The 14,465-nt window shown below is 43.5% G+C and overlaps 1 protein-coding gene across 2 annotated transcripts in view; it reads left to right on the plus strand.

Moving 5' to 3' along the window:
• Positions 1-14,465, plus strand: part of LCMT1 (leucine carboxyl methyltransferase 1) — a 64,105-nt gene that overhangs the window by 280 nt on the left and 49,360 nt on the right. The gene's annotated exons all lie outside the window — the stretch shown is intronic.

The raw sequence follows: 14,465 nt of genomic DNA on the forward strand, positions 1-14,465 counted from the left end.
GACTGCCTGGCGTGGGGTTAGGGGCTGGCATCTCCGGGGGACTGGGGCCTAGGTGGGAGGCGGGCCTGTGTCTAAGGAATACGCTTTTACGCCAGAAGTCACCTGTCAACTCGTGCGACATCTGTGAAATGCTCAGAGCAGGCATTCATCTACTTAACTCATAATTATCTAATTTTTGCTGTGGGCCAGGCACGGTACAAGCCCGCGGGTACCGTGCCTGGGATACGGCGCTGAACCAGGCAGACGTGGACTTGGCCTTCTCGGAGCCAGGGTCTTGCTGGAAACACACTTGAAGCGAGTAATAACTACAGTTTTGATAGGTTATGGGGAGAAGTGCAGGTTCTCCCTCTTTTGTAGGTTACATTCCATTGGGACTTGGCGTGATCCCCATTGTGCACCTGAAACTCAGGTCAGTTAAGGGGGGAAATGACCTGTCCAGGGTCACATAATATTTGTGTGCAGAGCCAGTATTTTCCAGAGAGCTTTCCTGTGTGCTATTGGAGTCTGCACTTTTGCGGGTGTAGTGGGGGCTATGTGGGGGGCCGTTGCGAGCACAGGTATGTGTCACGTACCAGAAAGCATGAAAAAGAAAGCATGAGCCTTGAGTGTATGCCACTCATTCATTCATTCAACAAAAATTATTGAGGGAGTTACGTGGCGGTCCAGTGGTTAGGACTCTGCACTTTCACTGCCAAGGGCGCGGATTCAGTCCCTGGTCAGGGAACTGAGATCCCACAAGCCTGGCAGCGTGGCCAAAAACAAAAAAAGAAAACCCAAATTATGGAGAGCTTATTTCCTTTTGTCTGGTTGGTGGGTATTCAGTGATTGAGAACCCATGAAGAAGATTGACATGGTGTCTGAACTCACCCCCTAGTTGGAAAAGACAGGAAGCAAATAACTACCCAGGAAGTAATATAATTACAATTTTGTGTTTAATGCTGAGAAATACAGTGCGCCATTAGAGTTTGAAATTTAGTTGATAATGTTTGAGCTGAGAACAGATGACTTTAAAAAAGAAAGAAAATAGGGATATAGGAGGGTGTTCAGGCAGGTCAAGGAAGGAGTATGGACTGTTTGAGGAACTGAATGAATACCTTGGAAGCTGCGGCCTTGTAGGGACCTGGTGGGGAAAACAAGTTTTGGGTTAAGGTTTGAACTTTTTGTAGGTCTTGGAGACTAAGCATAGTGATTCAGAGCATGGACTCTGGAGCCAGACTGTCAAGATGGGCCATTCACTAGCTGCGTGAACTTGGGCAGGTTACTAAATCACTCTGTGTCTCAGTCTCTTGATCTGTAAAGTGGGGATGAAAATAATACCCACTTCATAGGTGCTTGTAAAGATGAAATGATATTAAATATTAGTAAAGCACTTAGTGTAGTGTCTGGCGTGTAGTACGTGTTAGTGGTGGTTGATTAAATAAATAGATAAATACATTCATAAGTATTAAAGGCTTGAAGGCAGTCCCTGGTGAAATTTGTGAGCTTAAATGAATTATACCCAACTGTATTTCTTCTCCAGCTTTTGATCTCTGTTGACCACATCCGTAGCATTATTGAATTAGAAGCAATTTTTCTCATATTTGACTGCTGTTTGCTAAGAGAATCAGAAGTGCCGTCAGAATTACCAGAGAGAAATAAAATACTTTTCAGTAGCACGTTAGGGCTAGGTTTACTTAATATTTATTGGTAATACTTGGCTCATTTAATATTTGTTGGTAACATTTTTGGCCAACTTGCCTACATAAAGCAAATTAGGTACTATATATAAAATAGATAACTAATAAGAACCTACTGTCTAGCACAGGGAACTCTACTCAATACTTTGTAATGACCTGTATGGGAAAAGAATCTTAAAAAAGAGTACATATATGTATATGTGTAACTGATTCACTTTGTTGTACAGCAGAAACTAACACAACATTGTAAATCAACTACAATAAAAATTAATTTAAGAAAATAAAGCAAATTAGCTAGGAAATAGTTCAGACACAAAAGTACAGAGAAATAGTATAACCAGAGCATGCCTTTCCTTGGCTCTCTGTTGGATGGTTTTTATAATTTCACCTCTTCTCTGCCTCAGTTTCCAATGCCCTTGGTGTCTTCAGACATCTCAACGTCATAGGGGAAGTTTGGATTTGGAACTGCAGAGAATCTAAGGCAGTAGTTCCCAGCCCAAACTGCACACCAGCAGAGCCTTTGGAGCTTTTAAAAGAAACGCAGATACTCAGGGCCGACTCTAGATCCACTGAATCAGAATCTTCTGGGGTAGGTGCCCGGGCCGTAAAAACCAGACATGTTTGCCATCTGGATGCACTTCATCAAAGCTTTTTTTGCACTGGGTTTTCTCTCATCTGGAAAAAACACGCAAAGAGATGGTGAGAATCCATAAGTTAATGTTTTAAGATATTTTGCAGGATTTAATAACTTTCAAGTTCTGTTGATACTGTGACCTGCACCTTCACTGTAACATATGAAACCCTTAAGTCTTGTCAAGAAGTCATCTTATTAAATAGGAATTCTTTGTGTGAATTGTGGGCATGTTACTCTCTTTCTGCCTTAGTTTTCTTATCTTTATAATGGGGATAATAATGGTAGCTTGCCTTTTAGATATGAGGATTAAATGAGATAATCCATGCAAAGGTTAGCACAGGATCTGGCACGAAGTGAAGCCTTCAATAAATTCTTATTGTTATTTTGATTTTTCCTCCAGTCTGAATATTATTTGTTTGAAGTTACTGAAATAGCTGTGGGTCATGCTGGTTCCTGCCGCCATGAGTTACAGCTGTAAGATCCCTAAAATAATGTTCAAAAAGCCGATTAGCTCCCCAGGGCTCCTACAATTCTGTTATTTCTGTTTTAGTTTGCTCCCTCCTTTTGGTTTAGAGCCCCTCTGCAGATAATAATGCTGTTATCGGTCTCAGAGGGTTGTTGTGAGGCTTAAATGTGGCGTGCTTCCGGGCTTCCCTGGTGGCGCAGTGGTTGACAGTCCGCCTGCCGATGCAGGGGACACGGGTTCGTGCCCTGGTCCGGGAGGATCCCACGTGCCACGGAGTGGCTGGGCCCGTGAGCCATGGCCGCTGAGCCTGTGCATCCGGAGCCTGTGCTCCGCAATGGGAGAGGCCACAACAGTGAGAGGCCCGCGTACCGCAAAAAAAAAAAAAATTAAAAAAAAAAAATGTGGCGTGCTTCCAAGAGTGCTTGGCACACAGTAGGTGTTCACAATTGGTAGTTGTTGTCATCATCACTGCCCCATTGTCGCCAAATCATCATCATCATCGTCATCACCACAGACTCCATCACTCCTACAGTCCAACAGTTAGAACGCTTCTGATTGGATATTTTAGGTTTATGCCTAATAACTCCCATTTGATTCAACAGCTATCTATAGTGCACTTACCAGGATGGCTAACTCACCCCACTCCCCCGTCCTCCTTATCTTCCCCATCATGCTGTGCCCCTAAGTCAGTTCCCCACTCATTTTTACCCTTGATCGCACCCCTCCTGCAGCCCCCACTGTGCCCTCTGAAATTACCACTCCATAATCATCCCCCACCTCTATTTCCTTAGCCTCTCTTTAGTCATTCCGTCCCTCTCTTTGTATTGACGCCGGCCCTTCCCTGGGGATATCCTTTTCTTGAAGCCAAGTCATGCCTCTGTTTTCTCACACCCTGGATATCCTAGAATCAGGAGGATCAGAATTTGTGTCCTCACTGCTCTTTGTCCCCTCACCCCATTTCTTTGAGACCCACGTCCCCAGCATCCTCTCCTCCATGTTACTGTTTTTTACCTTCTGCTGGTTATTCACCTAATTCATTGATGACTTGGGTATCTGGCCCACAGGCCTTCCTCTCTGCCTCAGTTCTTGCCATCATCCTAGTTGCCTTCCTAGCGTGCATGTGGAGGACCCAGTGTTCACGCGGGAACGCTTATTTTCTTGAACACCTCATCTGCAGTGATTACCTCTGCTCATCCACCTCTGTCACCGCTCCCGCCATGATCCCCTGGATTTCCATCCCGGTGCTGCATGCACCACCTCACAGATGAACAGTGCAGCGCCCTTCAACCCCAGTCTCTTCTTTCCAGCACGCTTGATCAGTTGTTTCTGCTCTGCCCTCAGCATCTTTCTCCTCAGGACCTCCATGGTTTTCGCCAGCCTTTAGACACTTCCCTGTAGGCTGCTACCTCTTAACTGAGCTTCGAGTTCATAGCCAATCCTTCAGTAGTTCTCTTGGCAATGGCTTTATTTCCCTTGCCCTTAATCCTAGTAAACCCAGACCCTGGTTGAACCAGACTCTCCGTTTTCACCCGGAATACTGGTGGTAGAAATCACACAGCAGGGTGGCTTCGTACTGCTGGGATTTCGTGTCAGCCAGCCTTACCTGTGCTCTTACAGGACCAGCTCATTCCAGCGTGATTCTCTGGCTAGCTCACTTTCCTATTCTCCAGTGTTTTGAGTGTAAAATTCGTAATAAAAATGAAACATTAAAAAGTTGATAGAGGGCTTCCCTGGTGGTGCAGTGGTTGAGGGTCCGCCTGCTGATGCAGGGGACACGGGTTCGTGCCCCGGTCTGGGAAGATCCCACAAGCCGCGGAGCGGCTGGGCCTGTGAGCCACGGCCGCTGAGCCTGCGCGTCCGGAGCCTGTGCTCCGCAACGGGAGAGGCCACAACAGTGAGAGGCCTGCGTACCGCAAAAAAAAAAAAAAAAAAAAAAGTTGACAGACATTTTATTTTAGAATTGCCTTATTTTCCAGCCAGTGGGAAGTTTTCTTTTTCATCTATGAATTTGAAACTTTAAAGTTATTAATCTTGGGAAAGCGGATGAAAGCCCTGAGTTAAAATAGGAGGCTCTTTTTAAGTTAAGGGAGCTTTGGGGCCTATCCGTAAGGGGTGTTAGAAAGAACTTACAGGATTTGGGCTTCAGTTGGGTAATTTGGGGGAGGGTTCAAGGAAGCAGAGATTTGCCCAGGATTGGGTGCTCACAGGAGGCGGGGACAATTTTGTGATTGGGTAGCTCAGTCTTTTCTAGGAGGAGGTGTGTCTCACTTTTCTGGAGTCAGACACTGTGATTCGTAAAGAAGCCACAGTTGCTCATCTCAGCCAGGAGAGAGGAGTGTTTGGGGCCTGTGACTGGCATGATGACCTTGGTTTTGTCTGTTAGACAAAATTATGAAGGGGTCCTGTTTTGTCTCAATTCGTCGCTGTTGCAGTGCGACCTTGTGCTGCTGGTCCTGCGAGATTGTTTCTGTCCAACAGAAGGACAGCGTGGCTTCTGTGAGCACCAGGCAAGCATCTAACTGCAGTGAAGCCTGGCTCGTGGTACCAGGCCAACTCCTAGCGGTCAGCACTGGTTTTCTTATTTTCACAGGGGAGGAGAGGTGAGTCTTAAAAAGGCGAATAGGTGTTTACCAGGCAGAAGAAAAGAGCAGGAGCCAAAGAGCATAGAGATCAAAGCTCTTAGGGGAAGTGTTAGGGGAACTTGACCTTGGATGGGCGCTGGGTAGCAAGAGTGAATTCTGGAGAGGTTGTCAGAGAACAGAATGGGGAAGGTCCCAAGGGCTTTCAAGTTGGGGAACTGACATGATCTGGGTTTGTGTTTTAGAAAAATCCCCAGCAGCTGTGTAGCAGATGGGCTGGTGACAAAGGGAAAGTCTGTTCCCTTTTCCTTCCCGACGGCCACAGCCCTCGCTCACCTGATCTGTTGCAACACGTCCTTATTGTTCTACCTGCTTCTAGTCTGGCCATCTCCCCTGTCCAAGTGTTTATGCCGTGGCCAGGGTGATTTTTTCAGAATCACAAATCTTATCCTGTCACTTTGCTACTTGAAACTTTTTGATTCTCCGTCAGCCACAAGATAAATAGCGACACGCCTCACCTTTCCTGATCTGATCACGCTACCCTGGATCTGATCCTTGCCAGCTGGAAATCTCCATTTGGATTTCTCAGAATGATCTCAAATTCATTATTTCCAAAACTGCACTCAAGATCACCTTCCCGAATTTTCCTCCACGCCACCCCACCCTCGCAACTCAGTGGGTGATGCCATTGTCCCCTCAGTTAGAGTAAAAAAGGTAGGAGTCATCGTGGAGCTGCCCTTTCACTTACCCCCTGTAAGTGAAATTCATCTATGAATTTGAATCTATGAATCAATCACCGAGACCTTAGATTGTGTCTGCAAAATGTTTCTGGAATCTACCTCCTTTCCTCCACCTCTGCGGCTGCCGTCTCAGTCCACGCTCAGGTCATCCGTGGTCTGAGCCGTGACACCCATCTGCCAACTGAGCTCCCCAATCATGCTTACGTCCCCAAGTCCAGTTCTCACACTGAAGCCAGAGGTTTGCAAAAGGCACATGGGACCTTGTCACTCCCTAGTTTAATGGCTTCTTGTTGCTGTTAGAAAAAGAGCGAAGTTTCTCACATGGTCCGCCCGGCCCTGCGTACTCCGTCTGGCTCCTCCAATCTTGCTTCCCCCAGCTCTTTCCTTCTCGCCACCGTCCTCTCAGTTCCTCGGGCGAGACCTGTTCCTGTCTTTCCTGGGGCCTTTCAGCCGGCCATTCCCTCCCGAAATGCTTTCTCCCACCCTTCCTTGTCTGATCAGCTCCATGTCATCCCTCAGACTGATGCCTTCATTTGATATTCGTTATTGAGACCCTGCTCAGTTTATGGAGACCCTGTTCTAGTGTGGATGCAGAAGTGAATGAAACAGACAAAAACGGAGCTGTCATGGGGCATGTATTCCAGTGGAGGAAGCAGCCAGGAAGCAAACGAGCAACATATCTGGCACATGAGATGGTGGGCGATGCTGTAGGAATGTTGGAAGGCCACGTGAGCCGGGATGGCCAGGGACGGCCCCATCGAGAAGGTCAGTGCTGGGGAGGGAGGGAGCCCTGAGGATGGACTTCTGGGGAAGCAATGTCCCAGGCAGAGTACAAAGGCCCTGTGAGGCAGGAGCTGGCCCTGCCTGTCCCAGGAGCTGCAAGGCCGGCTGAGTGAGGGGGAGACGAGCTCTTTTAAGGACTCAGCTTTCACTCTGAGCGAGATGGGAGCCGCTGGGGGACTTGGAAGACAAAGGTGACTTGGGTTTGAACAGGATCCCTTCAGCATCTCTGGTGAGAACAGACTGTAGGGGGCAGCATGGAGGCAGGGAGATGTGCTCTCAGAATACCCCAAGTCAGAGATGCTGGGGGCTTGGCTCAGGATGGTAGCGGTGGAGGTGCTGGGAATCCGTTAGAATCTGGATACACTGAAGGTCAAGCTGATAGAATGTACTGACGGATTGGATGTACGGTGAGGAGTCAAAGATGACGCCAAGATTTTTGACTTATCTCAGGTGTGGCTCCTTCCAGGAGGCCTTTTTGGCTCCTGCAGACAAGACGTAGCCTGTGTTCCGTGTTCTCGTAACACTCCGTGCGTCTCCTTTGTGGTCATCAGCCCAGTTGTAGTTCAGACATGCTGTTTAATGTCTGTCCCTTCGACCAGAATGAAAACAACACAAAGCAGGGACCTGTCTACCTTAGTGCCATTCGCATTGTAGACACACAATAATTATCTGTCGGATGGCTAAATTGATTAGACCCGAATGCAAATGCTCAAGATTATATTTCCTGATGAGGTCTTAAAAATTCTGGTTTTCTGTTTAACTGGTTTTCAGTGGTCCGTATGTGTTAGAAGCCAGACCAGGGGCTGTAAGGCTGAAATTCTACTGTGCAAATAATAGAAGTTCATCTGATTTCTCAACCGAATCGACAGATGTCCCCCGCTACCCCGTCATGAAAGCAGGACACAGGATCACCTCTCAGGAAAGCCAGCGTTTTCCCGAGGGCCCTGGCCTCTCCAGCACACTGATTGCATCTTCACAGCTATGCCCCAGAGAGCAGGGCTAAGATTTTGATCTGAAATACTTTGAAGGCAGGTGCCAAGGTACTTTCCACTCCCAGAGAAGACATGTCACTTTAGAACTAGAACATACTGTGGAGGATACGTTAGCTGCCAACCTTGCCATCAGAAAGGTCAAATAAACTGGGGATGTTTTATCGCCCCCATTTTTTTTTTTTAATAAAAGGAAAACATTAGATTTTGGAAAACATTTGCGAAAGGTAGTGATCTTAGATCTCAAATAGTAATATCACATCTTTTTTTTTCCCTCTCTTAAAAGCTTAATTTTTTAAATGAGAAAGGTGAGTACAGTTGACTCTTGAGCAAGATGGGTTTGAACTGCACAGGTCCACTTAAGCAGGCAGAGTGTTTTTTCATTAAATACCATTCTACACGATCCAAAGTTGTCAAATCTGTAGATGCGGAACCGAGGATACAGAGGGCCAACTGTAAAGCTGTACCTGGATTTTCTACTGCATGGGGGTCAGCACCCCTAACCTCCACGTTGTTCAAGGGTCAACTGTACTTTTTCCCCACTCAAGAGCCTACTGTGAACATATTGTACATGTAATTTCACCCAGATCTGCCTCATTCTTTTTATTGGCTGCACAGTATTCTGCAGTGCGGTTGTACCTTATTTGACTGTTCTTTTGGTCAGCATTTAGGTGGTTATGATTTTGTTCTTAAAATCGTGCTGTGGGGGTTTCCTGGTGGCGCAGTGGTTGAGAGTCCGCCTGCCGATGCCGGGGACGCGGGTTCGTGCCCCGGTCCGGGAAGATCCCACATGCCCCGGAGCGGCTGGGCCCGTGAGCCATGGCCGCTGAGCCTGCGCGTCCGGAGCCTGTGCTCCGCGGCGGGAGGGGCCACAACAGTGAGAGGCCCGCGTACCGCAAAAAAACAACAACAACAAAAAAATATCGTGCTGTGATGAGCATCTTTGCACACGTGTTTGAGTTTTCCCGTGAGACAGATTTCAGGGGAGAAGCTTCTGCAAGATGGTCCTCCAAGGAGGTGATAATCCGTTTCCATTCTTAACCTATGGTGAACGGAGATGCTAATCATGGAACATTCTCAGTCTCTTAGATTGTTCACCAACTGGCAGGTGGAAGATAACACCTGTTCTTAATTTGTATTCCTAAAATCACGAGGGAGACTGAGCATTTTTTGACTGCTCACACACTCATTGATATTTTCTGTGTGAATCCTCTCTCCCACGTTGCTGTCCTACTGGGTTGTTGTCTTTTTCTTGTTCGGTTATTTGTATTTTTATTATTGATTTGTAAGAACCTTTTGTATCTGGAATAGTAATCCTTTACCTTGGTATTTGTTGCAGCATTTTCTCTCAAGCTGTTGCTCGTCTTTCAGTATAGCTTGTACTGTACATTTCATAATACAGAAATGGTGACGCTTTAGGGTATAGAATCCGACAATCTAACTTTATGGCTTGTGGTTTTGGGGTAAAGCTTTTAAAGGCCATTCTCAATCTTTATAACATTTTCTTTTAGCACTTCTATGGTTTTGGCTTTTATGCTTAGATCATTCATCTATATTTATTATTTTGGACATTATAAGGTAGCAGTTTTAACTTAATTTTGTCTCAAATTATTAGCCATTTGTTCCTACATCATCTATTAAATGGTCTTATTTTCCCCACTGATTTGAAATGTCACTTGTATACTAAATTCTTATATATACTTTAACACAGCAGTGCATATGTCATTCTTTTTTTTTATTGAAGTATAGTTGATTTACAATATCGTGTTAGTTTCAGGTGTACAGCACAGTGATTCAGTTATACATATATATATGTGTATATATTTATATATCTATATTCTTCTTCAGAGTCTCTTTCCTTATAGGTTATTACACAACATCGAGTATAGTTCCCTGTGCTTTACAGTAGATCCTTGGTTGTCATTTCTTGACTTCCAGTTGAAATCGCTTTTTTTTTTTTTTCCATTTTGATGTCTGAAAATTTTCGACTCACAAAGTTACTCAGCTGTGAATTGATTCAGAGCTCCCACAGCTTGCTTCACAGGGTGAGGATAGGTTTGTAGCAGGGTTATCAGATTTTTTTTAGTCTGTTTGAGCAGCTGTGCTCTGGGAAGAAAGCAAAGGAAGGGATACTAGCAAGAGCCATGTATGTGTCTGAATCTGCCCATTTTCGTAAGGAAAGCAGTAGCTTTTTGGGAAGCCCAACCCTGTAGACTTCTGTGTACTTCTCATTAGCCATCATTAGGACACATGGCTCCACTCCTGGGTGCAGGAAAGTGTGGGGAGGTAAGAATTTCCAATAGGGCAGATTGATGCCTCAAACAAAATTGGGGTCCTCTTAGGAAGAAAGGGTGAATGGATATTGGAAAGGGAACTTGGAGGATGTGCTATATCCCTCACCTTTTTTTTTCCTTCTGGAATTTCCTCAGGTATTCTTAGGAGAGAAGGGGAATGGGGAGAGGGAGATAATATATACAGAATAAAATGTTCAGTTTGATGAGTGTTGATAGTTGCGTATATCTATGTACCACCACCCGAAACAAGATAAAAAATATTTCTGAAACTCCAGAAAGTTCCCTTATCTCTACTTAGTCTCATTACCACTCCCCCGCCCCCCAGCAACCATTTTCTGTTTCGGGCTACCATAGATTTGCCTATTCTTGAATGTCATATAAACAGAATCATACAGTATGCATTCTTTTTGTGTCTTTCACTCAAGATGTTCTTTGAGATTCATCCATGTTGTACACGTTGTCAAAGATAAACGCCCGTTGTCACAGATAAAGCTGGATGCTAAAGTGGTAAGGTCAGATTTTAATCAGCAATAACTATTGCAACAGGGAAAAGAATCCAGCATGAACTAAACTCAACTCTGATTTGTACAGAGGGTGTTTTAAAGGGCAAGTGAGGGAGGAAGGAGGGGGGCGAGCAGGGGTTCAGTAGAATCAGAGAAAAAATTACAGAAAATGGGAAAAGGGAGTGTTGGTCCAGCAGAAACCATCTGGATTTGCTAGCTGGGAGACAGGGGGGCCCTATCTTTAGGTGTTGCCTGGAACCAACAGTAAGTTCTTTTGGCAGTCTTGAGTTTTCTCAGGCAGGCATGCTAAGGGGGACTAGAGACACCCTAGTGGTGTGGCCTTGAGCTGTTAGGAGCTATGTTAATGTTTGCTCAGGTCTTTATATTATAGGCCAAGGTTGATGCCTAGTAGAGGAGGTCTCAGAGGAGCCTGGCTAGAGTTTGGTCAAGGAGATAATCTTTGTCAGGGTAAAATAGTTTGCTCCTTTTTGTGTTGTATGAATGTACCACGATTTGTTCATCCATTCACCTGATGATGGACATTTGAGTCGTATCTAGTTTTTGGCCATGGTGAATAGGCTGCAATGAACGTTCTTATATAAGCCTGAATTTTTCTTGGATAAATATCTAGGAGTAGAATTGCTTAGTCATAGGGTGGGTATGTATTTAACTGCCAGACTAATTTCCAAAGTGGTTTTTATCAGATTACACTTCCCACCAGCAATGTATCAAAACTCCAGTTGCTCCATATCCTTGTTAAACATTCAGCATTGTTAGTGAGTGTGAAATAGCATCTCAGTAAGGTCTGAAATAGCATTTCCCTGGTGACAGATGTATACTTATTGTGTGCTTATTGGCCATTCTGCATCTTCTTTTGTGAATTATCTGTTCAAGCCCTTGCCCATTTTCACTAATGATGATAATGTTGATTTTGACTTGTTGGAGTTCATTATATATTCTGTATAGGAATCATTTGTCAGATAGATGTGTTGTAAATATACGTACACATATAGGAAAGTGAAATTTTTAAATATTATTTACAATAGCAGTAAAAAACCAACTGTCTAAATCCCAGTCAAAACCCTAGCCATCTTTTTGGAAAAACTTAACAATTGATTCTAAAATGTATATGGAAACACAAAAAATCTAGAGTAGCCCAAAAAAATGTTCAAAAGAAGGGTGAAGTTGGGGAACTTACACTGCTTAATCTACTGATTTCTAAGACCCACTGTAAAGCTACAGTGATCAAAACAATGTGGTCTTTGCATAAATGTAGAAAAATAGATCAATGAAACAGAAATAGACCTATGCCGGTGCTGTAAGTTGATTTTTGCCCCGAGTGCCAAGTCATTTCAAAGGGGAAAAGTGAAGTCTTTTTAACCAATAATTCTGGATCAACTGGATATTCAAGTGGAAACAGAATGAACACTGACCTCCTTCTGTACACACATACTAATTTGGGATGGACCATAAACCTAAATATGAAAGCTAGAACCGTAAAGCTTCTGTATGAAAACATAGGGGAATACCTTGGCAGCCTTGGGTAGGTAAATATTTAGTATGTAGAACACAAAAAGTACTAACTACAAAGGAAAAAGAGATAAACTGAGAAAATGAACAGGCAAGCCTCAGACTGGAGGAAATATTCAGAATACAGGTTCTTAAATGTTTTATTTTTTTCAAAAATACATCAGCATTATTCAGGTCCATGGCATCCTGTTACTGTGTTCTGTATTAATTTTATTAATTACATTTTCTTTTTTTTTGGTTAAAAATTTAGATATGAGACATTGTACCAAGGGGACTGATTTGATTCTTCTACTTATTTCACTCTCTGTGAATGTAGATTCCTTTTCCGTTTATGCTTTGACCACTATTCAATGACTGCTTACAAGAGAGACAGTAGATTCTAGATCATATTACTTGTAAAGTAATTAGATGTTAGATGAAGCCAAAAGGCAATACCAGTAGTCTCCTTTGGGAGGAAACTAGCCTGTGAGTCTTCTTAGTTATTCAGGCCCAGTTTTTTAGATGATTGAACACTTAAGTTCTGCCGATCTGCTTAGGAAAACAAAAAGAAGCTTTCAAGAGCTCCCAAGAAAGGAAGCAAATCTGAACTCTGTTTAGGTACAGAGTCTATTGCACTTAAGACTTTGCTTCCTATCTTCCATTTATAAACCAAGAATAAAACCAACAGGAAATAGAAACCAAAAATTGAAACTAAAAGATGTAGAAGAACAACAATAAAATTAAAAATTAGAGGACCACAAGAAGTATGCAGTTAAAATCCCAAACTTGAAAATTAGTGCTGAGAATATTCGGTTGATTTTTGCAATTGCATATATATAGATTTACATACATACAGATACATATGTATCTATAAGCAGCTAAGCAATACACGTACACACACACACACACACACACACACACACACACACGATAGATATGTATCATTTAAGCACTAAAGTGTTTGGGGAGGGATCTAAATCCAGTGGGTAGGTAGGTTTGTAAAGCAGTTAATTTCCTTAAAGTTTCCACAGCTTGGGCAAACCACCTTAGGGTTGTTACAAGGGCTCAACGTATTCCTATTTGTCAAGCATTTGAAGGTTGCCTGGCACGCGGTAAGCACGCAGTCAGTGTTCAGGAGAAGTGAAACAAACCAGCCCCAGCCTTGACCCTCATAGTCAGGGAGACCAGGGAGGGCCTTTCCCAGTCCCTGAATCCTCAGATGAAGAAATGCCTGTTGGAAGGCGTTTCACAACTTCACATGAATTTCCCATTGTTGCAGCTGATACTTATGCAAATAGGACAGAATCAATAAATGTCTCTTTAACGAATTGGTGGTTGGGCCAGATCACTGTTTCCCATGAGAGGAATGTGAGATGGTTTTAGGCAGTACACAGATAGATGTTTTAAATGTTAATGGTTAGGTATTCGTTACAGTGTGTGTTAGAAGAAAATATTAGGTAGCACATCAGACCTGAGTACTAAGAAAATTGAGTTTATTTAAAGACATATTACATTGGGAAGGAGGGGGCGTGGGAGGGAAGGATTGGGAGTTTGGGGTTGCAGATGCAAACTGTTATATATAGGATGGTTAAACAACAAGGTCCTGCTGTAGAGCACAGGGAACTATATTCAATATCCTGTGATAAACCATAGTGGACAAGAATATGAAAAAAATATATATGTATAACTGAATCATTTTGCTGTACAGGAGAAGTTAACACATTGTAAATCAACTACACTTCAATGAAATAAATGTTAAAAAAAGACATTACTTTGAACAGGTGGTATGTGAGTGTCATGAACATTTTGAAAGCAATAGTGATTGAATGAAGATTGAGTGAATCTTTCAGGTCTTTCCAGATCTGAGATGTTTGATTCTCTGATTCTGGGTTTGAAACATGAAATCAAGATATTCAAATGGAAGGGATGTTCTCTGGATTTGGGAAACAGAGGATGATCGTGGAAGTGACAGAACTAGGTGCACAGTATTGGGGTGTGGAGATAACCACTATTAACATGTTGGTATCTACTCTGGGCAGTCTTTATATATATGTGTGCGTTCATTCTAACAAACTTGGGAATGTCCTGTCCGTATAATCTTGTGGCCTGTTTTGTCGACCTGATACTATAACTCCAGGTACAGCGTTCTTGTAAAAAAAAAAAAAAAAAAAGTCTTTGTGTTCATTCTTGGTTATTTCCTAAGGATAAAATCCCAGAAGTGGGACTGTTTGGCTATTGTGTTCACACGTTATTCTGGCTTCTTATACCTGTTGCCACAGTGCCTTGAAGCAT

This window comes from Stenella coeruleoalba, assembly GCF_951394435.1.
Source record: "Stenella coeruleoalba genome assembly, chromosome: 15".
NCBI classification, from domain to species: domain Eukaryota; kingdom Metazoa; phylum Chordata; class Mammalia; order Artiodactyla; family Delphinidae; genus Stenella; species Stenella coeruleoalba.